The sequence below is a fragment of the Mastomys coucha genome, unplaced genomic scaffold (genome assembly GCF_008632895.1).
Source record: "Mastomys coucha isolate ucsf_1 unplaced genomic scaffold, UCSF_Mcou_1 pScaffold21, whole genome shotgun sequence".
NCBI lineage: Eukaryota > Metazoa > Chordata > Mammalia > Rodentia > Muridae > Mastomys > Mastomys coucha.
Genome location: NW_022196904.1, coordinates 147,288,398 through 147,314,835, shown reverse-complemented (window position 1 = coordinate 147,314,835; position 26,438 = coordinate 147,288,398). Strand labels below are relative to the sequence as shown.

Below are 26,438 nucleotides of genomic sequence, written 5' to 3'. Positions count from 1 at the left end.
GGCAAAGAAATTGAAGTTTGGCACCAGGAAGAGAGCCTATGGGAGGCTATTGGTGAACGTGCAGCCTAGTTGCCCCAGAAGACCCCAGTGTATTGCAGATGCCAGTTCCGTGGGATGACTCCCAAGAAGAGCAGTAGCCATGGAGTGGAGTCAACCAGAGCCTGGAGTACTACAGAGGGCAGAGCTGGAGTAGTGACCCAAGACTTTTGAAGGAACCCAGAAGAGCATGTGTGGATCCCAGACACTGGAAAAAGAAACTTTGAAGTTGAAGTTGCCTTGGAGATCCCAAGATGTCAGAGATGCTAGAGCCATGAAATAGCTGCCCAGGGAAGCTGCTAACAGGGAATGGAAACAGCCCAAGAGGAAGAAAAATCTGTCGCAGTCAACAAAGCTGAAAGCAGTTGGACATCAGACATGGAGATGCAGAGTTTGGAGTTTACCCATATGGTTTTTCATCTTGCTTTGATCCAGTATTTCCTTACTATGACATTTTGAAACAGGATAATATATATCCTGTGATGTTGAAAAGTATGTGATCTGCTTTTTTATTTTGATTTTATAGGGGATTACAGTAAAGAGATTGCATGAATCTCAGAAGAGACTTTGAACTTTTAAACATTGATGGGACTGTGATAAATTATGGGGACTCTTGAAGTTGGACTAAATGCATTTTGCATTATATTATGGCTACAAGTGTATGGGGGGGGGCAGGGAGTAGAATGTGATGGTTTAAATAGGTTTGGCCCCCACAGGTTCATGTATTTCAATGCTTGACCACAGGGGTTGGCACCATTAGGAGGTGTGGCCTTGTTGGAGCGGGTGCAGCTTTGTTAGAGGGAGTTTTTCACTGTGTAGGTGGGCTTTGAGGACTCCTCTGCTGCGTCTCTGTATGGAATCCTGTCTCTTGCCCAGTGTATGGAATCCTGTCTCCTGCCTGCCTTCAGATCAAGATGTAGGAGTCTTGGCTCCTCCAACACCATGTCTGCCTGCAGGTTGCCATGCTTCCTGTCATGATGAATGGACCGAATCTCCGAAACTGTGAGCCAGCCCCAATTAAATGTTTTCTTTTATAAGCTGTAAGCCGGCCCCAATTTTTTTTTCTTTAAGAGTTGCCTTGGTCATGGTGTCTCTTCACAGCAATAAAACCCCAATGAAGACAGAAGTATAGACAAAGTTCTATACATAAAATATGACAGATTTCTTCATCAAAATAAACAACTTAGTGGAGAGGAGACTTATAGGAAAGGCCAATTCAGAAATAACCGATGTTTGACCTGGTGAGCAATCAAGTCGTCTAAGTTTTTGAAGAGATATGATTACTTCATTCCTATCATATTGACAGTAATTTCATAGTCTTGTGTTCTGGTGAAGAGGTGGAGTGTAAAACTCTGTACTATCGGATTCGAAGTTGACTCAGTCCTTTTAGTAAGGTGGCCCATCCTAGTACCTAGGAACTGAACTTCCGTTTTTACCCTAGATGTATCTTACAAGACATAGGGATTGTGTACAATGGCAGTTATTGTAATAATGCTTGTATTCATAAGATGGATTCTATCATAATGTCCACCAATAAACAATAAATGAATAAATATGGTGAATTCATATAATACAGAGAGAATATGGGTTTTAAAATATGAAAACTAGATCTACAATATACCAAGATGTTTAGCTATCAGAACTCAGTACATGTGAAAATAAACAGTGTGTGTTTGTGTGTGTGTGTGTCTGCGTGTTTGTATTAACACGTTTATTTTCAAATACATGGAAACTAGATCATGAGAATGTGCATAATCCCAGTCTTGGTATTGGAACTAACAATGTAGCAAAACCTACACAAAGGCCAGGGATGGTGGTGACTTCCTGCTATCAGGGAGCAGAGGCAGTGACTCGTTATCACAAGTTCAAGACCAGGCTCCAGACAACAAATGTCAGGCCAGACTGGGCTACAGAATGAGAACTTTACCCCAAAACCAACAAAACCCACAAAGACTCACCAGAAGAAACGCCCTATTATAAATAAGTCGATCTCTAGTCAGTTATCATTCCATATGCAAAGACAACCCGAGTGAATCATAAATAAACATTTAAATGTTGATTCCAGCTTGTGGTCACATATTAGGCAAATTTACATATAAAACAAAAGAATTCACTTACAGACCAAAAATTGGTATGTTGGGCAACATCAAAAGGAAGAACATTCTCTCTGCGAAATACACTACTACAAGCAAGAGAAGCAAGCTATGAACTGGGATAATGCATTTTTAAATTATTGAGTCTACGATGAATTTGCAACCAGATGTGTGAACAGCTATCACAAGTGAGTCAGAAAATTACCACCCTAATTTATTTATTTTTCTCTGTTCTGAACAACCTAATCTTTTAAACTGAGCAAAGAGATACACAGATAGCCAACAAATGAAAGATGTTCAAGGTCCTTAATCCTCAGGAAGACGTTAGAATGTAGAGAGATCATGCTGCATCTGTCAGAGTAGCTTAAAAGTAACTGAGAACTCAATGACATCCAGGGATCTCAGATGCTGCCAGATAAGATTCACAAGGACACAGCAGCTCTGGAGAAACCTTCAGCAGAGAATGTTGATCTGCAGGTAAGTTCAGGCAGCCAATGTGGAAATGGTGGGGGCTAGGGCACCTGACCTGTTCCTCTTCCCGTGTAACTATTTTGGTTTTGAATTCACTAAACATTATGTGGTCCCCTCATAAGTAGGGGCCAGCACAACAGCAAATGTCATTGTTTTGCATTTTCAACCTGCTTTTCCTCCATTAATGTTGACTAAGAAACGGGGCTGGCAGGGGTAGCGTGGGGTGGGGTGGGGTGGTGGAGATGTCTGGGTGCTGATGTCAGACATAATCAAGTATCTAGAGCCCCTAAGATCCAGTGGCAGATTCCAGGAAGGAATGGTGCCCACCAGGAATGCAAATGTTATCGCCTATTGAGTGAGGTTCCTGTGTGAGCCTAAGGAAACAGGAGGAAGAAGAAGGGGAGGGGAACAAACTAAGAAAGAAGGCAGAAAGCTAAGCTCCATCTACATGCCTGTGAGTCATCGTGCTCCTGAGGGCTGCACGAAGGGAGGCAGACTACTCTCTCCACAGGGCCTTCAAGCTGGTTAACCCCACTCACTAGGCCCCTCCAAAAACAAACAAACAAAAAAATCCTTTACCAACACACTTGTCTCATTGGATCTGAACCTTCTACCCTGTGTTATTTTGTCCCTGGGAGCCAACCTTCCCCCACTCTGGATTAAGAAATAGATCAGGAACAGTAAACTGGAGAAGCCCAGACAGGTAATGCCAAGGACAGAAGGATTCTGCTATGAGATAAGAAAAACAAAAACATTGAAACATTAGACCCTCTTATTATGACCTTACTTTGCAAATAAATATTTCATTTTCTTTGCCATTAAGGAAACCACAAACATATGATTATGATAAATGGACAAATAAAACTGTTTTGATTTGATAACAATAAAGACAGATGGAAGTCTTGGCAAATTACAGTCATGGCCATCTAAAGAAGTTGTTTTGCGATGTAGGATGAGGGGCCATATATGTCATCCCTTATCATTCCGCAAACAAAGGAAACCAAGGTCTGATTGTGAAACCTCAGTTTTAAATGTTGAACAAAACTCAAATGTTATTAAGACACTGGGCAGGCCAACTCCATTTAGGCTAGACACAACAGGTTTGGAGGCTAGCTGGGGAATGACAGCCACCACTCTGCCCTCTGATATAGACAGATGAAAAATAGCCGAAGCCCAGTCCACCTGTGTGTCCTAGTGAGACCTCCCTGTTCCTAGTAAGCTCAAGGGTTGACTTACTCATCTCCCATGTGGGAAAGAAGAGATAAGTACAAGTTATTCTGAAGTCCCAAGAAGATAACAGGAATAGAATATCTGTTATAGGTTAGTTCTTTTTTTAAAAATTTTTTTCTCTCATACTCCAGCAATTTGGCAGCATGTGCATTAGAATTCCTCCAGGTGGAAAAAAAGCAAGTCTCCCAGTCCCGAAGTCCCCCTCTGACTTGTGTAGTCAGAATCTCTGGTGGCTTGAGAGTCCAGGAGTTAGACAGACTCCATAATAGGCAGACAGATAGGCAGCGGGGCCTTGGATAGATATTAAAGATGATGAATTTCCAAGGTGGCTGGCTAATTTCTCTCCCTCATGACCTGAGACAAAGGTCTAGAAGCTTAAAACAAAGAAAGGTTTTATGGGCTTTTTTTCTCCTGCCAATAGGACCTCCACAGATGTGGTGTTTCAACAAGTTTAAGGCCAGGTTAGGACAGGTCTTTCACCACCCCTGCAATAGGGGAGGAAGACCCTTCAGAAACTTCAAACAAACACACAGTGACTTAGAATTCCTATTGCTGTGATTAAAGTAGCAAGGTGGGGAAGAAAGCGTTTATTCGACTTACACTTCCACATTGTAGCTCATCATTAAAGGAAATCAGGACAGGAACTCAAACGGGGGAAACCTGGAAGTAGAAGCTCATGCAGAGGCCATAGAGGGGTGCCACCTGTAACCCTCCTGGCTCAAGGGCTGATTTCTTCAGACCCTGCCTGCCTCTCATAACCACACCTCTCTGCCCACCTCCTGCTATTTGCCACGCCTCATTCCTGGTTCCAGTTACATCAGAAGTCCCACCTCTACAGAGACCAAAAGAAGCCACTGATTGGGCCGGCATGCTGACAAACTTGTGGGAGGGGTTTTGCCTCACCTATTCTACCTGTTGGCTTGTAACAAAGAGATCATTAGATTCAAGATGGCTGAGCAATCACAACTCCCGTCTAATTTTTATGAAACCTTCCACGTGGACAGGTATAATTTGGGCCACCCTATTTTCTCCCAAACTCTCTCTTATCGTTGCCTTTCCTTCTAACTCCATTTCCCAGGTAACCCTTTTTTTAACATTGACACTGGCCACCAACAGCCACCTATTGGCTTGCTCCCCATGGTTTGCTCAGCCTGCTTTCTTATAGATCCCAGGACCACCAACCTAGGGATAGCACCCACACACACACACACACACACACCCCACACACAATTCCACTGGACTTGTGTTGATCACATGTGGGCAGAAGGTCTGTGGACAGGAAATATGTCAGGATGTACACTTGCCTGTGATTGGATATGGGCCCTCCCCCATAGATCACTGATTAATAAAATGCCCTCCAGCTGGATCTGATGGAGGCGTTTTCTCAATTACGATTCCCTCCTTTCAGAGAATGCCAGCTTGTGTCAAGCTGATGTGAAATCAGCCAGCACAAAGAGTGTTCGAGATTTCTCCACTGCTACTTGTCACGCTAGAGATTTTTTCCTGACTTTTAATTCTTTAACTGATGGAGAAAAAAAAAATTAAGATCCTAGACTGTAACAATTGGGCCGCCTGCGAATTCATGTTTAAAGATATTTTTTATATTTTTCTTTATTTGTTTTATGTGCATTTTGTAAGCATGTTTGCATTTGACAACTTTCAGGTGTTGATTCTAGCCTTCCACCTAAATGAAATAAGAAAGGAGGAGTGTGAAACCAAAAACAGGAACAAGAGTTGCACACCCTGCCTGTTACTGGGAGACCAAAACAGGAAGAACATACCTTGCTGGTTAAGGTTCTGTTTGCAGTTAAGACAGGAGTAAGTTCCTGTTGGTCTTACGTTTGTTTGAGATATTCCACTAGACGTGTTTGATCACGAGTGGGCAGAAGGTATGTGGACAGGAAATATGTCAGGATGTACTCCTGCTCCTGATTGGATATGATGGGAAACACAATGGCCTAGTTGGGTTTAAGCTTCTGCAAGGTGTGACTTGTGGCCATTTTCTGGGAACCCAGAAATGGACCCTGACATACATCTTCCAGGCCGGTATTTAATTAAAGCTTGCTACAAATATGGCTTTAAAGTTGTAGTAGTGGTCTTATATTACCCCGGTGGGTAAAGCGGGCAGAGGGAAGAGTCCAGGCCGAACATGGCTGACAGACTAAACCAGAACATGAAGGAGAGAGGGAGCAAGAGCAAGAGAGGCATGTATGAGAGGTACCCAGGCCAAGAGACCAGAGTATCCAAAATGGCTGAGTTATATAGGGACCAGACCGGGGAAGGGAAGCAGAAATGTGCTCCTCCCCCTCCCCCAGAGGTTTAGTGTAGCAGACTGCGTGAGAAGTGCTGGAAGGAACCACAGGTAGTGAGTGACACTTGTCCTGGGCTTCTTTGAGACCTAACACCACTATGCCCCACTGCCTGCTCCAGGAGCAGCCCTAAGGTTCCAGTCATGTTCCTCCCCGTCTCAACACAGATGTACTAAGATTACGGGTCAAAAAGGATGCCAAATCAGTGTTTCCCCCCACTGAGCCACCTCCTTGGGCCGGATCAGCATTTTAACTGGTTGAACTTAGGAGCCTTTCAGATGAAGGACTGTTTGCATTGGGAATCCATTTTACCTTACATCTAACAGCGAAGAAAGTCCTCGCGCGCCCTCTGGAGGTTATCATAGGAACTGGGCAACTTTAGAGTGAAGTTTTCTTTTCTCTTTTTTTCTTTTCTTTTTTTTTTCCCCAGAGACCTTAGGTGTAAAATACCAAGTGTGATTTTGAGCCCTTACTAGCACCAAACATTGTGATTAGGAATTCACACAAATATTGTCATTCAGACCATCACGAAAGTGTTACTCTTCTGCAATTCTGGCATTTGATCATCTCCTTTCAACATTCTTTTTCCTGGCCGTCCAGGACACCCACACCCTTTTTCGTTTGCCTCGGGTCCCTCTGGCTCTTCCTCTTCCGTCTTTGTCTCAGTACCCATCTCCCAGATCTGCTTCTCTTCCCCCAGGGATCAGTCCTTGAGTTTCTTTTCCTTGTGCGCTCAGCTTCTTAATGAATTCTTTTATCCATATGTCAACAGACCCCACATTTCTATCATGTGACCAGCGTGCCTCTGGAGACACACAGGCACTTGCCTTCTGGACATGTCTGCTGGGACGCCTCAGAGACGCCACAACTGTGTCTGAAAATAAAGTTTTCCTTTTCTTTCTTAAACCTCTTCCACTTGAGATTTCTCTCATCTCAGATGATGGAAATTCTCTCTCACTGCAGTTGAATAACTGTGTGATGTTCTCACTGATCCATCTCATTCACAGACCTGCTCCATCCCATAGTCCTCTCCTGGCCTGGCGTCTTGCTACAGCCTCCTCCTTGTTTTTTTCTTATCAAACTTGCTTCCAAGAGACAAATCTCAGAATCCAGAATGGCTTTCACAGAATGCTTCCCAGCTCGTATCGTAATTTCTCTACCTAATGTCCTACCAAGCCTCCAGTTTCAATCTGATAAATGTTGAAGTCCTTAATATGGCCAGCAAGGCCCTGTCCAGGCAAGGTTCCTGATGCTTCTGGCTCCTTTCTCATTCTTCTTCATCCATCCCACTCCAGCCACACCAGTGCTCTTCCTAATACATGCTGGGTAGAGCACCCCTCCCACCCACTCATCTAACTCCCAGTTCCTGCAAACACCTATTCCAGCATCATCTTGTCCACAGAGTTCTACTCCATCATTTCTGTTTAAATTTGCAACTTGCCCCAGCCTTCCAAGCCCCTTACCACACTGTGCTCTGTCTGTAACATGTTAGCGGCTTTCCAACATATTGTCTAATCTAATGGTTACTTTCCTGGGCATTAGTTTTTGTTCCATTAGTTCTTCACCCCAAATAGGCAGATATTTCTGTCCCTTTTGTTTTACTAACATGCCCAGTGCATAGATCACTGAGTGATAGATTTTAAAAATGTTTGTTGAATGTAATTCATGGCCACATCCTTGCCTCTGAGTGCTTCCGTAATTCATTCAAAAAGGTAAATCAGAATAATAAGCGTATTTGCTCTTACAGCACTGCAGTCCTATGAAACCTGGCCTTGGCAGCTTCTGCAGAGAGCAGTACAGCTCCTCCAGTTCCCAAGAGGAATGACATACAGACATCGGGGCTGTCTGTTCTCACACGCCTCTCCTGGACTGTAGCTGAGGCTGGGTCTTCCATAGCCATTCAGTACATGGCTGCTCTCCTTACCTGATCTACCTAGGGCAGTAATGCTGAGTGACTTACAGAATTCTCCCTCCAAGCAAAACGTCATATGTGGCATTTTCATGTAGGATTCCCATTTAAATGTGAGTCCCCCCAAATTGTAATTCATACACACACACACACACACACACAGCTATGTAAAGTTGCATGCGGTGGGTTTTCCGTAAGGTTCTTCTGAGCAAGACTGTCTCATCTTCAGATAGATCTTCATAAGAGATGCAACAAACAGCGGCACTGCCAGTGTCCTGAGTCGCCACAGGGAAGCAAGCCTGCTGATTGCCCTGAGGACAATAGAGCTGAGTTTGGAGAAAAAAAAGCTGTTGTGCTTGCACTGGGTGGCATCAGGATTCAAAAGGTGGGCCCCAGACCTTGTGTTTCTTAAGTCTTCTTGACTAAATTAACCTGAGTTGCTAATGCAGATTTTGTCTCTTAACTCGAAGGTGTGTTGCTTCCTGGAGCCTTGGGATTCCAAGACAACCCGATTGCTGTGTGCTTGCTTACAATGCTAATCCCACATCCTGCCCTGGCCAATGCCAGCCTGATCCAGGTCCTCTGGTGCCGGACCATGGCTATTGCCCACCATCCAGCTCTGCAAATAAAAACAAACGCAAGAGATTGCTCAGAACTTAATGAATGAAGCATTTCTTTTCCGTAATTTGTTTTTACTTCTAAAAAAAATGAGACTCCCAAGAAGCACTGCCAGAAAATGAAAGGACAGGACAGGAAAAGCCCTGCCCTCTGAAAAATCTATCAAGCTCGCCCACACAAGTTCCCAGCAGTCTGACCACACACACAGTTCCTCAGATTTATAGCTAAATCTTGCAAAAATGGACTGGTTGCTTTGAGAAAAACAGTTAAGTAGACAGATTGTCTGAGGGTGAAGAGAAGACTTCTGCCTGTGTCCATGATTAACTTGTGCAGAGGATGAGTTTCGATCATAAAAATAAAGGCAGCACAGAGGCACAAGATACCCAACCGCAGTTGCCATTGTACCCAAGGCAGAATTGGTTATCGATGGGAGGGGGTCACTTCAGAATTTGCTCGATGCCATGCTGCTAGCTAGCGGCGGAGACTGCAGGGTACTTTGTAATTGTGAACACAAGGTGAACCTGAACTGAGGAAGCGCTTGCTTCCCTGGACCCTCAGGACTCCACACTTGCCAGGCTGTGTTCTCACCTTCCGGGCCACCACTTCTCAGACTCACCACAGGCTCCTAACCTACAGCTAGGGGAGCATCATTTGATCTCCACTCTCACCAGGAATCCCCTTGACCCGTCTTCATAGCACTGAGTGTGCACTAATGAGCCATGCTTTTTTTCTTTTAGACCCGAGCTCACCCTTGTGATCCAGGCTGCTCTAAAACAGACTCACTTACTTGTATTTCTGTATCTTTAAAATAATCACAATTCAAAATGTTCTGCAACAAATCTCTGAATTCTCCCCTTCCCCTGAAAATCCTTCTCACTTCACTATCAACTCCTATGATCTTGTTGGTTTGTCTAAAATCCTATACTCAGTTCTGTCTCTCATAATGCCTAATGGTGTATTATTCTGAAAATCTCCGTGATAGTTATTTGAATCCTGTGCAGAATCCAATCACTTCTTGAACTTCTAGCCACCACCTAGTCTAGTCAAAACTATTGTCTATAAACAGTCCCCCATCTGTCACAATCAACTCTGCAAGTATTCATGCATACTTACATACAGACACATATACCTACACACAAACATATAGACAAACAGGCATATACATTTGGGTGGGTGAATGGATGGATGGATGAGGCAAAGCTGCCCAGGCCAAACCATTCAACCAACCACTTTAATTCGTTTCTCTGGTCTTTTATACTTTCTTAAACAAAAAAGTTCTTTAGAAAATTACCTCAGAGATAAAATGTTACATAGAATGGGAGTTACAGAGGGATGTAGATATTAAGTTCAAAGCAGTGTTTCATTATAATATACTCATCAAAAGTTCAAACCCACAGGTTTTTTTTCATGGCCTTGCCTTATCATAGTGCATACCTGTAACTTTATCATTGGATCTAAATGTTTTTTCTTGAACACAAATATGTCCCGTCTATTTCTCTTTTTAATGTGATTATGAAAGCTCATTGTGTTTCATATTATGCAGTGATTCGGAGGAGTGGACACATTCTATGCTTGATTTTAACTTAATTACACTTTTCTAGCTACTAAGACCATCTCTAAAATACCTTCTTCCTGAATTTATTTGAGGAATTCTATAGAATTATTATCTATTTGTTTATATAGCATCACTATAAGATAGTACATCTTCTGCTCAAAAGATCTCTGCTCTGCTCAAAACAGAAATCTGCTCAAAAGGGTGGGTTAATACCTAATGATAGTTATATATTTAATAATAACAGAAAAAGCATATTAATAGCAGGTATCTTTCCTACAATGAATTTCCCCTGGGCCTTGCCTATTGGAGCAAATCCATCATGGATTTTAGTCCAAGGCAGACCCATCTCAGGATGATCACTGCTGGCTAAAAGCCTCTCCTATGATGGCTTCTGATACCCATCCTTTCCAACCTGGGCTCAGCAGAATGGCTCCCGCAAAGAAGGGTGGCAAGAAGAGAGGCCGTTCTGCCAGCAATGAGGTGGTAACCTGAGAATACACCATCAATATTCACAAGTGCATCCATGGAATGGGCACTCAAAGAAACCCGGAAATTTGCCATGAAGGAGATGGGGACTCTAGATGTTCACATTGACACCAGGCTCAATAAAACCTTTTGAGCCAAGGGGATAAGGAATGTTCTGAGTACGTTTGTCCAGAAAACATGATGAGGATGAGGATTCACCAAACAAACTCTACGCATTGGTAACTTACATGCCTGTTACCACATTCAAAAATCTACAGAGGTTCAATGTGGATGAGGACTGGCTGAATGTCAAATAAAGTTGCAGAACTTGCCTCAAAAAAAAAGAAAAAAAAAGAAAGGAAGGAAGAAAAGAAAGGAAAAAGAAAAAAGAGAAGAGGGAGAAGAAAGAGAGAAAGAAAGGAAGAAGAAAGAAAGGAAGAAAAGAAAGAAAAGAAGAAAGAAAGAAAGAAAGAGAGAGAGAGAGAGAAAGACAGGAACAAAAGTTAAGCTAGGGTGGTAGTTTGAATGAGAGCATCCCCCATAGGCTCATATATTTGAGTGCTTTTTCCCCATTGTTAGAACTGTTTGGGAAGAATTAAGAGGCATGGCCTTACTGGAGGAGTTGTATCTCTGGGGGCTAGCTTTGAGGTTTCAAAAGCCCACACCATTCTCAGTTATCTCCCTGACTCCTGCATGTGGATCAACACATGTGTTCTCAGCTACTGCTCCAGCACCATGCCTGTCTGCCTGCCGTCATGCTTCTCAGCATAATGATAATAGACTCTAACCCTCTAGAACCATGAGCCTCAAATTAAATGTTTCTTGTAAAGGTGACTTGGTCATGGTGTTTTATCACAGAAATAGAAAAGTAGGTAAGGCAGCCAGTTTTTTAAAACAAAACAAAAAGCAAAGAAGAGAGATCTATGAAAACAGACTGGTCTGGTCTGCTTCAGTCTCCAGGGAATAAATTGAGTAAAACTGGATAATAGCTACCAGAAGATGTGGGGACAGCCAAAAATCTCAAGTCTAATAATGAAGTAAAATAGGAAACGTTAAAAATCAAAACAAGAATAAAACCAAAATCTGTCAGAGAGATTGGTTCATTCTGGGACACTGCCTCTTCCCAAGAGACCGTCACTGGAGCCACACTCAAGACAAAGGACCACAGACAATATGCATGGTACTCTTACCAATGACCTTTAACCAGGGAAAATAATAAAAATTATTTTGTTTTGTTGTTATCACTCTTATTCTCTCAGAGAGAGTGTTTTCAGCATCCAAGGAGGAAGAGTTGGCAGTCAGTTTGAGGTGTTGCACTCAAAAGGAAAAGACAGAAGTCACAGCACTCAACCTGAGCAATGGGAAGACACCATCTCACTAATTTAAACTGCTGAGTCACAGTTTGACAGCCCACAGTTTGAACTGCACTCTCAGGAGCTCCAGAGCAAATGTCCTAGGACTGCATACCAAAACACAGCCAACAGAATTCCCTTCTACTGCAGGGAAGAGGGTTTGCACTGGAGCCCTGCAGTGGATAGCTACAGGAGAACTTAGACATGGATTCCAAGCAGCATGCCCGATGTTGGTAAGGAATTTTCAGGAGAGGGGCCAGCATTTGTGGTGGAACTTCTGATGGACTACCCAGACCAGCACCTCTGGCCTGACCTATGAAGGACTACCACTATGGTGCCAGCCCTGTGACCGACCTGACCTAAACCTCAAAAAGGACCACTCAGAGTCAAGAGCAATACTTTCAATCTGAACTCCAAAGGAGTTCCCCCACCCAGAGGCTGTCCAGAGCTGGGACCAACATCAGTGACTTGATCCATGATGGACCACCCAAGGGTGTGACAAGCATCAGGGGGCCTCCAAAGGAACAGAGAGAAGGAGCAAGATTGTAGCCATCAATCAGGCAATGTGATACTCATTCTCTAGCCCCACCCAGCGCTCTCTCCACATTCTTCCTTTATTTATACCCAGTGCCACGGTTGCAGGCCACTATGTCCTACTTTGTCCTAGGATCTCACTTCATGATCTCTTGTTTCCTTTTATGCTGTCTCTATTTTTCTCATCTCCCCTTCAACAGACTTTCCAAACGTGCATAACCTAACATGCTTTGCAGTCTCTGGGGCTCAGCTTCCCAAGACCTGAATCTCTGCCTTTACCTCTTTCTTTTCACCCTGAGACCTTTAGCCAAAACCACCTCACCTCTTTCTTGTCCCTACTGTTCCCCTTTGATCTACTTTTCCTCTCTATACTTTTCTCCATCAGCCTGAAACCAACTACCATTTTCTCTCTTTTCTCCCCCTTGCTACTCATATACCTACAGTAGCTCATATCTTAGGGGACACTATATTGTCTGTGTTCCCTTACTTTCCCCAAAATGACTAGAGTTTAAAGGTTTATACTTTGTTATCACATTGTTAGGTTTGCTCGTAGTGGGCCAACACTTAGAATGCGATTGATTTTGTAGGCAGAAATCTATCTCCAGTGGAATACTGCAACTGAGTGTGATGTCCCAGTCACCAACCTAGCAAAGAAATGATACAAAACGGTGAACTCAGTGCCACTTGGTCCCTTGTGAACACTGAAACCACTTCTACTGAGAGAATGAGAGCAATCGAAACAAAGAAAAAAAAAAATTCCTGAGACCTGATCACCAATATAGAAGTCCCAATACAAAAACACAAGAAGCGTGAAAAAAAGCCAAGCAGTATAATTCCTGTAAGGTTGCTAATTTTAGGGGGCTGGGAGAGATGGGTCAGTGGTTAAGAGCACAGGCTGCTCCTGCAGAGATCCAGCAACCACATGGTGGTTCACAACTATCTATAATGGGGTCTGATGCCCTCTTCTGGTGCACAGGTATACGTGCAGATAGAGCACTCACATACATAAAATAAATTTGAAAAAAATTACTAATTTTATAAGTTCTCCAATGAGAGTAAATTCAATGAAACTTTTGACAAATGATAAGTCTATTCAAAGAAACCAAAGAAGACTCATATACGCTTGCCGCACATTGGCTTACACTATTTATCTCACTTTGGTTTATTCTGATAGGTCATAAGCATCTAGAAATCATCCATTTCTTTTAGATTTTCCAATTTAGCGAGTGTATTATGTGTCTTTAAAGTGTATTATTACTTACTTTCATAATTTTATTTTTGTTATACATATTTGCCTCAATCAATGAATTTCTAAGCCAGGTTCAGATAACTGAAGGTCCTTTATGAGTAGTTTGTATTGTCTAGACACAAGGTGTGCTGTGAACTCAGTCTAAAGTAAAACACAAAATAGCATCTTTCTAAAGGCAAGCTTAGAGACTAACCCAGTGGTTTAGGATGTGTCCTTTCTATAGCAGAAGGCTTGATTCATACTAAACAGGTATGTATAGTCAAAAGAATAGGGTACAGAACAAAACCAACTGCTGATTATGATTTTCTCAATTTCAATGGTATCCTTTGTAATGGTTTCCTTATAATTTCTCTCTTTCTTCCTTTCTTCCTTCCTTCTTTCCTTCCTTCCTTCCTTCCTTTCTTTCTTTCTTTTTTTGTTTTTTGTTTGTTTGTTTTTCGAGACAGGATTTCTCTGTATAGCTCTGGCTGTCCTAGAACTCACTCTGTAGACCAGGCTGGCCTCGAACTCAGAAATCCACCTGCCTCTGCCTCCCAAAGGCTGGGATTAAAGGCATGTGCCACCACTGCCTGGCTATAATTTCTAACTTCATTAATTTGAGACTCCAATCCCTTCTCCCCTGCCCCATCTCTGGCAGATTTGTTGATCTTCCTTATCTTTTCAAAGAGACAGCTCTGTTTCCTGAAATCTTTGCATGGATTTTTAAATTTCCACTCTATTAATTCTGAACTATCTTAATTATTTCTTTTCATCTACTAATTTTGAATTTGACTCTGTCTTTTTTTTTTTCAAGGTCTTAAGATGCATCATTATTTGAGATTATTCCACTTTTTAAACATAGTTTCTTATAGCTATAACATAGGTACTTATAGTTATAACATAGGTCTAGCGTAGGTACTGATAGCTCATAACGTCCCTCCTAGGATTATTTTCATTGTATCTTATAGCTTTTGGTATGCTGTGCTTTTCTTTTCATTTTTTTTTTTTAAAGATTTATTATTTATTTATTTAATCTAAGTACACTGTATTTGTCTTCAGGCACACCAGAAGAGGGCATCAGATCTCATTACAGATGGTTGTGAGCCATCATGTGGTTGCTGGGATTTGAACTCAGGACCTTCGGAAGAGCAGTCAGTACTCTTAACTGCTAAGCCATCTCTCCAGCCTCTTGTTTTGTTTTTTTTCTTTTCATTTTATTTAGAGAATTTAAAATGTTTTCCTTCTTGGTCTCTTCAATGGCCCATTCACTAATGTTTTGTTCAACCTTCAAGGGTTTTTAAATATTCTGCAGTTTATCTTTCTAATGATTTTTGGTTATAGTCCATTGTGGTCACATACCATACAAGGACAGTCTTCCTGTATTTGTTAAGATTTGTTTCGTGAACCGGGCATGGCAGCACATGCACGCCTTTAATCCCAGCACTGGGGAAGCAGAGGCAGGTGGAGCTCTGTAAACTGGAGGCCAGCCTGATCTACAAAGGGAATTCCAGGATGGCTGAGGTTCTGTTACACTCCCTGAATCCAATTTGTGCTGCTCCTACAGCAAAGCTTTAGGGCCATTCACTGGTGTGCGGGGATCGCCTTGTCTTAAGAAGCAAAAATCCAGAGAGACTCCCTGCCTCAAAAAAAAAAAAAATTAAAAAATAAAAATCACCTTATACGACATGTCATTCACTCGCCAAGAGTCATATGATGTTCCATTCAGCTACTGCAGAAATCAAATTTCCCTTTGAAAAGTAGAATCCTAAAACATCAAAGACTTGCTCAGAGTGTGTCCCCCCTCCAAAAAAAATCAGAATTTGATGGAGCACTTTTTATTTGAGTGATTTAATACTAGTGACAATTCTCTGAGGTCCCAGTTATTAATGCCATTTTTTAGAAGATGAAAATGAGGCTCACTCCCAGTGCAGGGGAGAGGAAATGTTAAACCCGGGGCTGGTTTGCTAGTGTTCTTCATGTGCAAGAAACCCACAGATGGGAACAAATGTGCATGCCTCCAGGAGAGAGCTCCTTTGGGGCACTTCAGTCAGTTCTTAGTTTCTCTTTCTCTCTTTCATTCCCACATCCCATACATCTGATGTTCCAGGAGAGTTTGAGCTCTGGAGTACCACAGCACTGGATGCCTCAGCAGTGCTGGGGGGAGGGGCGCAAGAAAGGGGGAGGGTGTCCTTGCCATCGCCATGGGGATGCGACGCTTTCCAGAGCTATGGGGCTAGCATTGTCTCATGAACAAGGCGCCCTTGTTAGGTAGAAATAGAGGGTGCTTCTCACTGGGGATTTAGTCCTAAATAAGAATCCAACAATTTCAACAATGCTTCCTTGTGTAATGGGTGATTTTTTTTCCCCCCAAGACTACAAGTCTTGTCGTTCAGATTCCTAGTAAACTCCCACTAAGTGTCTTTCGTACGGTGTTTTAAAAGAGCCTTTGGTATGTTTGCCTGCATATTCTGAAGTCTTGGAAGATGCCTTTTATAATACGTTAAGATGAAGTTTCCGTTTTGTCCTGGGAGACTTTGGGATTTCCACAGCGTCAGGGACAGAGGAGACACCCTGCGTGAGAACTCGCTTCTGTGGAGTCAGCCCATCAGGCGGCCACCTTAGGTCATTTTAGTTGATACTAGGGTCCAGCACAGTTATTTTCCACGTTTTACAAGCAAGAACTGCAGTTGGGTAACTGGAGCAAGATCACACCGCTGGTGAGAAGAAATGCACATGACTCCAGGCTCAGCCCAAACTTGCTCCCCACTTCTGCATCCCTTACTCATCCGGAGGTCAGCCATCAAAGCCTGCCTGGAGTTCTTGCTCCCCTTTCCCACTACTTTGCTCCCCATCCTCCTCCTCCTCCTCTCCCTTCCCCCCTCATTTTCCCCTCTCATTTAAGTCTTACTTTCGATTTTCTCTGTAGAAAAATAATTCAACAGATTTCCATTCCCAGTGGCAACACTGATTTTTTTTTTATAGCCCCGCGCGCCCCCCCACCCCCCAGGAATAAACCAAGAACAGTGTGATGTCCTTGAGAAGAATGAGGTTTTTTGTTTTGTTTTGTTTTTTGTTTTTTTCTAAGACCTTGAGCAGATAGAAAGCTATTACTTATTTCTAAATGAAAGACAGAATTCTAAAGATGTCAACTTTCTAAATTAACCTACAAGTAAGCAATTCTAACAATGTAACAGGAGATCACAGTACTTGAAAAACTGGTTTCAGAGTCCATACTAGAACAAGCAAAACACACACACAATGAAGAAAAGGATCTGACTTCAATTCTCTAAATAGACTAATTTAACCTTAAACCATATTGCATAGATATAGAAAGTCAAAGGAACCTAAAGGGACAATTCAGATTAGAGCTTAAATAACTAGAAAAGCAATTTTTTTGTTGTTTTTTCAAGACAGGGTTTCTCTGTGTAGCCCTGGCTGTCCTGGAACTCACTCTGTAGTTAGACCAGGCTGGCCTCAAACTCAGAAATCCGCCTGCCTCTGCCTCCGAAGTGCTGGGATCAAAAGCGTGGGCCACCATTGGCGAAAAGCAACATCTTAATGAAACAAAAAATGTCCAAAATGATTTGGAAAGGGTTGTACTTCCAGAAACATGAGATTTATAGATTATGTGTATCATAAGCATGACATCCAGTTGGGTTAAATTCTAAGCACCAAATTTAAAAACAACTCAGAAAGAAACTGGAGGGAAAGATGGCACCTTGTTTTTTTTGTTTTTTGTTTTTTGTTTTTTTTTAAGCTGCAAAATATTTTTATTGTAAAAACAGTCAATAGAAGTCAACAATGCAAATGTTATCTCAGGACATTTCCCCTTGGTTCCTGAATTTCAGCATTTCTCTGATTTTTATGGTCCATTCAAACATACTTACTGACAACATGTATATGTTGCTTTGAAACAAACACAAATCCATCTGATAGTAAAACCAACCAAAACAAAAAGCAGGAACAAAACCCCTGAGCCACGTTCTATTGTGCTTTCTTTCACATTTCCTACAGGGAGACCTATATAGCTCATATACTTTCAAAACTGAACAGAAAAGTAAAATTAGTACTGTAACCACATAGTGAAATACCAATGACTCTTCTATTCACAAGTTACTGAGTCAAACCCCAGGACATCTGCAGAATTATGCCGGCTTTAAAATTTGAAAAGGTGGGCAGGGTTTGAAAAGAACTCTGGGAAAAAACAACAAAACAAAACAAAACAAAACAACAACAACAATAAAATCCCCAGAACTTTCAGCCTTCTGGTTTTCCACATTTGAAAACCTAGTTACTGCAGCATGCCAGTGGCCAGAATGTGCATGGCATGTCCAGTGCTATGCAGTGAGCAGGACTACAATATAATGGCTGTCTCCTCACATAAAGAGAATAACTACCAGTTCTCAAAGCAATCTCAACCTATGCTCACAATTTCGAAATAAACTGCTACTCTATTTCCATATATTGCAAAATGATTTCAGAAACAGATCAAACATACAATTGTTTTACAAAAATAAAAATTGTTTGGGGTTTCATAAACTCTGTAAAATAAAATACCACCTTGTAAATCAAGTTATTTTCACACACAAAAAAAATGTTTTTTGTGAAATTTTCTTGCTTGGAGACAGGAAATCTAGTCAAACTCTGATCTCCAGATCTATAAGGCTCCATGTCCTGGGAGGATTTCCTTAAAACTTTTCATTTTTGCCAGGTGGTAGTGGTGCCCGGGTAGGCAAAGGCAGGTGGATTTCTGAAAATTCCAGGCCAGCCTGGTCAACAAATCAAGTTCCAGGACAAGCAAAGCTACACAGAGAAACTCTGTTGGAAAATATAAGGGTTTCCTCAGATTTTTCCTTTTAGAAATGTAAAGCAAATAAAGCCTTTTGTAAAAGTATATTAGCAAAGTAGAAGCTAGTGGAATATGCCACTTTTATACTAGTGATGAATTTCAAATCGAATTCCGAACAATGGCAATTGGCTAATTTTAAACATGTATGTGACCATTATAATTTGGTGCCTAAAAGATGTAAAAATATAATCACAATTATTTTATGAAAAATAAGTATTCATATAAGAGTGGAGATACCTCTAAATTTAGTTCCTCATAGCTGTCAAATAAATACTCTTACCTACATCCATCAAACACTCATTCTCCACCTGTTAGAGCAACAATGTGTTTAAATCAATCAAAGAAGTAAGAAGGTCGAGCGGTGGTGGAGCACACCTTTAATCCCAGCACTTGGGAGGCAGAGGCAGGCGGATTTCTGAGTTCAAGGCCAACCTGGTCTACAGAGTGAGTTCTAGGACAGCCAGGGCTACACAGAGAAACCCGGTCTCAAAACAAACAAACAAACAAACAAACAAAAAACCCGACCAAATAAAAAATATTAAAAAAAAAAAAAAGAAGTAAGAAGGTGGCACCTTGGTTTTTATTACTGTAATTGGAGGGCTAATGACAGGTAGCCCAAGAAAGTCACTTATTCCGGGAGCCATTGACAAAAGACCAACAGTGCCTGCTTCAAAAACTTAAAAGACCTTGCTACCAATATGGTTGGGGTTTCTCCCAAAAGATTCATGTGCTGGGATGCTGGGAGGTGGTGAACCTTTTTAGAAACAAAGAAACTGGGAAACCTTTAGGTCATTTATGCCCCAACCACCCATCCCAGGGACTATGGAACTCCAGTCTCTCTGGTTTTCTTTCTGGCAAGGGAATTTCTGTCTCATCCATGTTCCCACCATAATGTTCCCTACCATTAGGTCCTTGTCAGAGGTCAGACCAATAAGGTTTGTATCCTTGACTTTCACTCTCCAAAGCTACGAGCTGATTTCAGTCTGATGAGACAGTAAAGTCAGCAGATCAAGGAACTTGCCTCCCAGCCTGATGAACTGAGTTCAGGCCTCAGGAGCCATGTGGTGGAAGAGGACTAACTCCTGAAGGTTGTTCCCTCACACCGTGGCACGTGAGTGCGTACAGATGCACATGCGAATAAATAAGTGGATGTAAAATAAACAAATAGGCCTCTCTTCTTTATAAGTAGCACATTATGGCCATTGCATTATAGCAAAAGGAAACTGATAAATGGATCAAAAGACACTAAAGTAAAAGATGGTAATAAAAATCATAATATATACAAAGCCAAATACACTATGCAAATATATGGCCAGCTCCTAAATCGTCAGAGGAGAGGAGCTAGGAGGTGGTGGTGCACATCTTTAACCCCTGCATCTGGGAAGCAGAAGCAGGGGATCTCTGCGTTTGAGGCCAGCCTGGCCTCCAGAGTGAATTCCAGGACAGCTGAAGATATTCAGAGGAACTCTGTCTCAAAAAAACCAAAACCAACCCAACCCAACCCAACCCAACCCAAAACCACAGGGGACACGTCACACACACACACACAAAATGCACATATACATTTGTATATGGTGGTGGCTCATTCCTGTCAGCCCCTGTCAGCCCAGTTCTCAGGAGGCTGAGGCAGGAGGATTGTCATGAAATTGAAATCAGCTGGAGTTATATGAGTTCCAGGACAGCCTGGCTACGGTTTGATATCCTGTCTTATAAAATGAAACTGTCTTAGGGAAGGTGAAAAACTGCTTCGATGGAAAAGTAAACCAAATAGAAAATAAACAAGACACAGTTTATAATTGATTTGGTTTTTTAAAAGCTTCAGTGAAATCTGTGTGTACAATTCAGTCGTTGAGCATTTCCCTGATATGAACTGTGATCTGGATTCAATTTCCTTCACTGAAAAGGATTCTGTATATTAATACCAGTACTATCAGACAAAAAGAAGCAATTCATGCACAGTGTATCTGAGAGTGAATTAGTACAATTTTCATGGTAACTTTTATTAAGAGTGTTTTTGTTATATTGGGGTGAACCCTAATATCAAGGGCCTCCATGCATGTTAGGCAAACACTATTCCACAGAGCTACACCCCAGCTGTCACCATTAGAATTCTTCATGCCATTTCCGGAACCTGACATCATATTCACAGAACTGGTGAGCATGAGTGTTCATCAAAGCTTTATTTCTTGAGTACACTCTAGCTGTCTTCAGACACACCAGAAGAGGGCATCAGATCCCATTACAGATGGTTGTGAGCCACCATGTGGTTGCTGGGAATTGAACTAAGGACCTCTGGAAGAGCAGTCGGTGCTCTTAACCGCTGAGCCATCTCTCCAGCCCTGAAGCTTTAAATTTCTAATGAAGAAAACTAGGAAAGGGAAGGAAGTCACCTGGGTTAAGGAACAGCTGAATGAGTGGTGCTCACATTTACCAGGAATACTATGTGGTGACTCGAAGAAGATGAGCTAGATTCTGATCACCACAGCAAGAAACCAAGTACTCTGAACAAATAGGCTCTGGTTCTTTGTGTGGCTTGGCTTGGGCTTCTGTGATGCTGTCTACAGGACCCAGAGCTGTGTGCCAGCCTGGCAGGTGCTTTTCCAAACAGCCCAGGATAACTTTTATTCTTCGTACACCTGTCCTCTTGCTTGTAGTATTTATCTTAGGCATGTTTTGATTATGAAGCCACAAATGAAAGAATCCTTGTTTAAAGTGGCCCAAGCAACCGTGGCAGTATTTTTATAGTTATGGTGTGTCCAGTAAGTGTCCACAGGGCTCAGAGGCCAAAAGGGACCAGGCCACAGCCTCCGACAGTAGAGGGTGGAGGCTCAAGGGAACCTAAAGCCTAGAGGAACTGGTGGAGCAACCCTCTTCTTTCTGCTCTTGCTCCAAGACCTAGCTATCTGTGAGATGCTTGGTTCAGCTTAAGCAAGACTCTGTCCTACATTTCCTCTTGGGCTTCAGTGGACCAGTTTCCTGAAGCAGGAAGGGTGTTACCCAACTAAAGAGATCCGTTTTCTGTTTCTTGGTAAACCCCTGCCTATCACAGGGGTTAGGGCATACGTCCTCGTTCCTTCTTCCCCTCCTTTTCCTAAGCCTTAATTCTTGTTTAGCTGGAACACTGCATGGAGGAGGGCCTGTGGGGACTTCTCAAGAAATATTTGTAAAATAGATTTGGAAATACTAATTTAAAAAAAGACCTAATCCAAATCTTACATTTTTCAGGCACAGACAGGACACTTTTAAGTGTGAAATTCTGCACAATGAAACTTGCTTTCATCTACAGAGTATTGTTATAAAATTCCCTTCAATCTATGTGGTATAATGTGCGTATGAAATGTGAATGAATTTTGTATTTGAACTTGGGTCTCATCCAGAAGACAGGTTGTTATGCATATGCAAATTTTCTAAGCTGAAAACTTTAGAAATCAGAAGCACTCCTGACCCCATGCATTTCTGTTACATAGAGGATATTTAACACACACATGTTAGACTTTGCACTTGACAGCATGTTTTTGAGAGGGGGAAAAACCCAAACCTTTAGAAAATTAAAGACATTGTCAGCACTTGTAACAACATTATTCTATCATATTTCAAGTCAGCTTATTTTGGACCTTTTTTATACTTCCCAAGACTCCTCCTCTAGTTAGGTTTCTGCCTTCTAATTACTTTGTAGTGTTTTCAGATTCCCAATGCCCACCATGGTCATTTTGATTTACTTAAGGCTCACAGGATAACTAGTTAAAATGAAAAGTGAGAATGATGTAAGAAAAACAAACAAACAAACAAACAAGTAAAGCAAAAGAAAGAATTCTACATACACTGAACAATGACCAGACTTGAGCCTGCAACAGAGGGGCTCATAACCTCAGCCCTGCAGGTGGTCGCTGGCCTCTTAACCCACAAGGACACGAGTTTCTTCAGCTCAAAATTAAGTAAATTGGCTGACAAGAATTTTCATTTCCCTTTCTCGGGTAAGAGTTAGAGATTTGTTCTGATTTTCTGGAGTGCAGACAATTTTGAGACAGAAATCAGAAGCAGCAGTGAATACGTTAACATGAATAGTTAGTGTGCTGGGAGTTCTTACTGAATGCCAAGAACAACGCTTTGTGTGCATGCGTGTGTGTGTGTGTGTGTGTGTGTGCATGTGTATGTGTGTGTGTGCATGTGTGTGTGTCTGTATGTGTGCGTGTGCATGTGTGTGCATGTGCATGTGTGTGTATGTGTGTGTGTGTGTGTGTGTGTGTGTGTGTTGAGTCTTATAATGACTGTTGGCAGCAGAGATGATTCTTTCCATTATGTAGATGGAAAAACCGAAGCTCAGACAGAGACAACATACAACTGCAAGTGCGGAGTCTGGATCAGAGTGTAGATCTAATTCTGCACGTTGTGCTTTTAATTCAAGAACTGGCTATAACCTTTGGTCTGAGTCATCTTCAGGATACTTTTGCATTGCATGGTTATTGCTGCTGGGTTGGAGTAAGAGAAAAGGTAGGTAGACAAGGCCCAGAAGCCCTTTAGTCATAGGAAAGGAACCAAATCCAAAGCTTCCACTTCCCGAAATGTGCAGTCTAGTAAGTTAATACATGTCATACTAGGCTAGAGATTTATATCCTGAAATTTTCCATGGAGATGGAGAGTGGTTTGAACAGCAAAAGACAGATGACCCTCTAGACAGAGTCCCAAAAAGATGCTTCCAGGTCAGGCCCCCTGGCCAGCTTGGATGTCAGGGATTCACTTTCTGTGTGATTAGATAGCAGGTTTATATTTCCAGAGCAAATGATTCTAAAGCTTTTGATATATTACACTAAAACACATAAATAAAATTAGAAAAAAAAACCTAAAAGCATTTAGGAGCAATCAAAGCATCTGGAAATTAAGTTTCAATTTCTTCATTTGCTAAGCTCTTCATCAAGTAAATCAGTAATTTTTTTAAATCCATGAATATGATACTCAAAGAATTTTAAAAAGCAATTAGCTTTTAAATTGTGTGTGCATTTACCAGAACACTTGGTGTATTTACAACTCAAGCATTTCACTGCCCTTACTTAGATGTGTGCCTGTGAACTCTCTCTTGGGTAACATTGTTCTGGGTATGGAATGGCAGTGGGCAGTTTTATCTTGTTTGGGTTTAGGTGTATCAGCTGTTGGTCAGGTTGAGCTGAAGGTTAGTCATATCAGGTCGAGGTACTGTCACGTTCAGCCTCTAAGAAGTCACACTTAGAAATTCCTGCTCAGAGTGGCAGCAAGTGCTTATAACATCAACACTCAGGAAGTAAGACAGGGAGAGTGTGAGTCTGAAGTCAGCCTGAACAACGTAATGAGACCCTGTCTCCAAAATATGTGTTCACATCCAAGCAACCCTTTGATGGCTTTAATGATTTTGACCATCTTTATTGTCAAATCCAATACAGCCTAGAATATGCAGTAATCATTTTATCTTTCAGAGAAACCCCACTTCCCACCCAATGCCATTGAGCTATTCATGGTTTTGGCTCTAGAGCCTAAACAACTTTAATAACTCTCAGTGGTGACCCTGTCGAGGCTATCTTACTCAATATGCAGAGATCTTGGTGATGGTAAGTGAGTGTGTCTGGTGTGTATAAAGAGGTATTTTATATAACATGGACACAAAGGAAGCCGAGGTGCCATTTCTACTTTCTTGTTCCCTAAACCCTTTAAAAAGGTGGCCTCCTACTCTATACACGAAGCAAGTTACAGAAGTCGGAATGACTCTGCAAGAGGAAAGCGTTGCATTGAAAGTGTGAGGTCCCATTTCAAGACAACAATACCTAACCACATAAAGCCAGAACCCGGGCACTTAGCGACAATCTGATGCAATTGATAAATTATAAGGCTACCACTTACTTCAATTATCAAGGCATACTCAAAATCACTAGCTAATAGCTTAAATCCCTTTATTGCTTGTTGAATTAGACCTGACTGAGTGCTTTGAGTATCCAAACCAGAACATGGTGTTCTATAGTCAATATATTGGGCCCAAAAGGGACCTGAGAGAGCAACGTTGGGAGACTCTGCTTTACAAATGAGAAAGCAAACCCACCCGTATCCACATGGTTAGTTGGTGGAAGGGCGCCTTGGACCCCAAGTTTTCTGACCTTCGATCTAGAAGCTTTTCCTTCAAAGTGAGTCGCCACATTCTTGGAGTGTCCTGAGCAGAGCTTCCCTCTCCAAGCCTCACCACCACTGTGGCACTTGGCAGTCTAGATATCCTTGCTGTAAAACCTCGTTCTCTCTCTTTGTGTTCTGACTGTGCTTTTTAAAAAATGTTTCATTCTAAACAATCACCCAGCTTCCAAAGTCTCATCCTCATTCACCTCACCCTCCCGGTAAAGTAACCCATAATGTCATTAACTAGACCTAGGCTGCTCAAGGCTCTTCCTTCGTATGTTGAGGCTGGACTACCGTTTGAAGAAAATATTAAATAACCCTCTCCACTCTGATTTTGCCACTAGGGGAAAAACTAGATTGTAGAGTTAGACTCTATGGTCTCTAGGGTCAGCGCAGAACAGGCAGATGAAGGTAGAGCTAACGATGCTCACTAAAACAAGATGTCACCCTCCCCTTTCTTTCCATGTGGCTTTCACGTGAATGCGTCCCAAGCAGCAACTACAGCGAACAGATTGAGACTGAGTTTCAGTGTCTGGTAGAGGTCATGGCAGAGGAAAGCAATCAAAACCTCGAGTCTGAAGAGTGTTCTACTAAGAGCTGAATTATCTTTGTTTGCTGCCACTGACTGAGTGATGCAGAATGAATCGTCACCTCCGAGCTTCACGGCATCTTCTGGAAATTGAGCGCGATCCAGTCTGCTCTGCCAACGGCACTGTGGTCCTGAGCCACTGATGCTTCTCACAGCACTCAGGGTAAAGTGTTCTGGGAAACAGCCCTGAAGGAGCCCTCCCTTGCCAGCACTTTCCTTCCTCTCCCTCCTAGGGCCACTTAGTGCTTCAAATGCATCTCTTGCACATTCTCTAGTCCAATGCAGTTTCTTCTCCGCTTAGGCCTTTGCTCCCGCTGATAGCTGTCTGGTAGACACACCTTCTCTATAGTCCATTTTCTTCTTTACGTGTGGGCTGAAATGGCGCTCATTTGGAGTTTTCTCAGAGTCTGTTAAATATGTCTCACTGCACTTCTCTACTCGGTTCCATCACTGCTCGACACTACCCACAGTCATTTATACCTTTTGTTGTTTTCGAAACAGGATTTCACTGTGTAGCCTTGGTTGCTTTTATAGTGCTTATCAACATAGGAATTATACATGTAAAAACACATCCATTTTCTTGTATTATTCCTGACTTTCCTAACAAGATTGTCACGTTCTTGAGGTAGAAATCATCTGTATACAATCTCTCATTGGGCTTCAGACCTCAAGAGGGCCATGCACAATACTGTCACCAACTCCTAAGCTCACACACACACACACACACACACACACACACACACAAGTATCATCTACTGTCACCCTCCTACTTACTGGGCAACAGCCCAGCAGGGCATCTTGTTCCTAACTTTAGCTCAGCATCCACTGACCAGCCTATCTCTCTCCCCACTCCCCCACTTCTCTTGTCCTCTAGAAAGCACCATTCTCCTTTCAATTTCTATAAATCCAACATTTTATAGTCCACACATAAGGGAGACCACACAAGACTTGTTTTTCTCTTCTTGGGTTATTTCATTTAACACCATGATCTCTGATTCTATACACCTTGTCACAAATGGAAAAGTTTATAACTCTTTTTTGTGGCCAAGTAGCTTTCCATTATGTTAA

The 26,438-nt window shown here is 42.1% G+C and overlaps 1 pseudogene; it reads left to right on the top strand.

Moving 5' to 3' along the window:
• Positions 1 to 10,647: 10,647 nt before the first annotated feature.
• LOC116101426 lies at positions 10,648 to 11,003 on the top strand (annotated as a pseudogene).
• Positions 11,004 to 26,438: the final 15,435 nt, after the last annotated feature.